Source organism: Microtus ochrogaster, chromosome 5 (genome assembly GCF_000317375.1).
Source record: "Microtus ochrogaster isolate Prairie Vole_2 chromosome 5, MicOch1.0, whole genome shotgun sequence".
In the NCBI taxonomy this organism is placed as follows: Eukaryota; Metazoa; Chordata; class Mammalia; order Rodentia; family Cricetidae; genus Microtus; species Microtus ochrogaster.
In genome coordinates this window covers 75,346,194-75,348,234 of record NC_022012.1, presented here as the reverse complement: position 1 = coordinate 75,348,234, position 2,041 = coordinate 75,346,194, and positions in this window count along the sequence as shown.

Below are 2,041 nucleotides of genomic sequence, written 5' to 3'. Positions count from 1 at the left end.
GGCCAGAAGAAGGCACCAGACGTCATTACAGATAGTTGTGAGCCACCATGTGGTTGCTGGGTATTGAACTCAGGACCTTTGGAAGAGTGGGCAATGCTCTTAACCACTGAGCCATCTCTCCAGCCCCTCCATCCTTCCTTTGACAAGAGTCATGTAGACCAATCTTGAACTCACGCCGTCACCAAGGATGAATCTGAACTTGCTCCTCCTGCCTCCACCTCCTGGACGTTGGCTTTTTGTGTGTGTGCTCAGAATTGACCCCAGGGCCTTGCAGATGATAGGCAAACACTTTCATAAAGTGAGCTACATCCTCAGCTCCCACTGTGTGCGTGCATGCGCGTGCACACGTGGGTGGGTGGTGAGTGCGCATCCTTGGGCATGTGTACGAAAGCCAAAAGTAGGCAGCAGGTGTCTTCCTCAACCACCCTCCACTTTATTGATTGGTTGATTGACACTGCCCTGGAATTTGCTCTGTAGACCATACCAGCCTTGAACCCACCGAGATCCGCCTGCTTCTGCTCCCTAAGTGCTGGGATTAAAGGCGTGTGTCTCTCATTGAACCCGAGCTCGCCAATTTGACTAGACTGGCTAGGGAGCTTCAGGGACCCCCGTCTTCCGCTCTCCAGTGCTGGGATTATACTGTGCCCTTTGTGCATGTGTGGGCGCTGGGCTGGAGCTCAGGTCCTTCTGCATGCGTGACAAGCCCTTCACTGACTGAGTCACCTCCCCAGCACGGGAGGATTTGCAAAGTACAGAATGGGGACATATGACAGACAAATGGCTCAGGGTAGCAGAGGGGTGAGGAGGAGGTGAAGTGGTTAAGATAACACCAGTCATGAAAAGCCATATGGAAACCCTTGGCTTGCTCTGCTGCCACCGTGGATAATGGCCATTCATGTCTGCTTTTATCTTCTTCAGCCTTTTTCTCTGAGCCCTGACTAGGGCCACAGAGGAGAGAACCCCAGGAACAGAGTAGAGTTCAGAAGATCTGAAGTTGTCAGGAGAAAGGAGGATGCAGCATGAGCAGTATTGGGGACAGGTATGGCCACCTGCTCCGGCATAAGTCACGAGGGGGGACCTGGTGTCTCTCTCCAGAACTGAGTCCAGCTGGCTCTGGATACTTGTTTAACTACAATGACTACAATAGGCAACAATAGTCATGGTGTGAGCACCCCTCCCTTTGGTGTGCCAAGGGGTTTAAAAGGTTTGAGGTGTCTTGTGACAAGTGTTAATGTACACTGGAGTGATTCCTTGTCCAGCAGACTGGACTGTGGCATTTTCTGCGTTCTCTCTTCTGCTTGGGAAAGCTGCAGGAAGGCAAACAGAGGGACCTGGAGGATCCTAGTGACTAGGGCTTCCCAAGCCTTCGTCTTCCACCCTGCCCTAAGGGCCTTAGTCACTAAGCAGACTCTTTCATTTAATAAGGACTTTAAAGAAGCGGTAATGACACCTCTGCTTTTAAATTAAAAAAGATTGTGTGTATAGGTGTGTATACATATGAAGGAGGATGAGGCGCGCGCGCGCGCGCGCGTGTGTGTGTGTGTGTGTGTGTGTGTGTGTGTGTGTGTGTGTGTGTGCAGGTCAGAGGGCAGCTTTGTAGCGTTGGTTCTCTCCTTCCACCTTTACATGGGATGGGTTTGGGGCTTTAACGTGGGTCTCCTGCTTGTGCAGTAAAGTATGCTTATCTGCTGAGTCAGCCATCTCACTGGGCCTACACCTTTGTTTTAATTAGCCTTCCTTCCCTCCTCCACTCCCTCCTTCCCTCCCTCCCTTCCTTTCTTCCTTCTTCCCTCCCTCTTTTCCCTTATCCCTTCCCCTCCTTACCCCACTTTAGAACTGTGGCTTGTCAATATCCCACACCAATTTTGTTTCTTTTTTTTTTTTTTTTTAAATTCTTGTCTCTTAAGAAATGTACCGTAGGGGCAGTGTTGGCGCACACCTTTAATTCCCTCCTTCCCTCCCTCCCTTCCTTTCTTCCTTCTTCCCTCCCTCTTTTCCCTTATCCCTTCCCCTCCTTACCCCACTTTAGAACTGTGGCTTG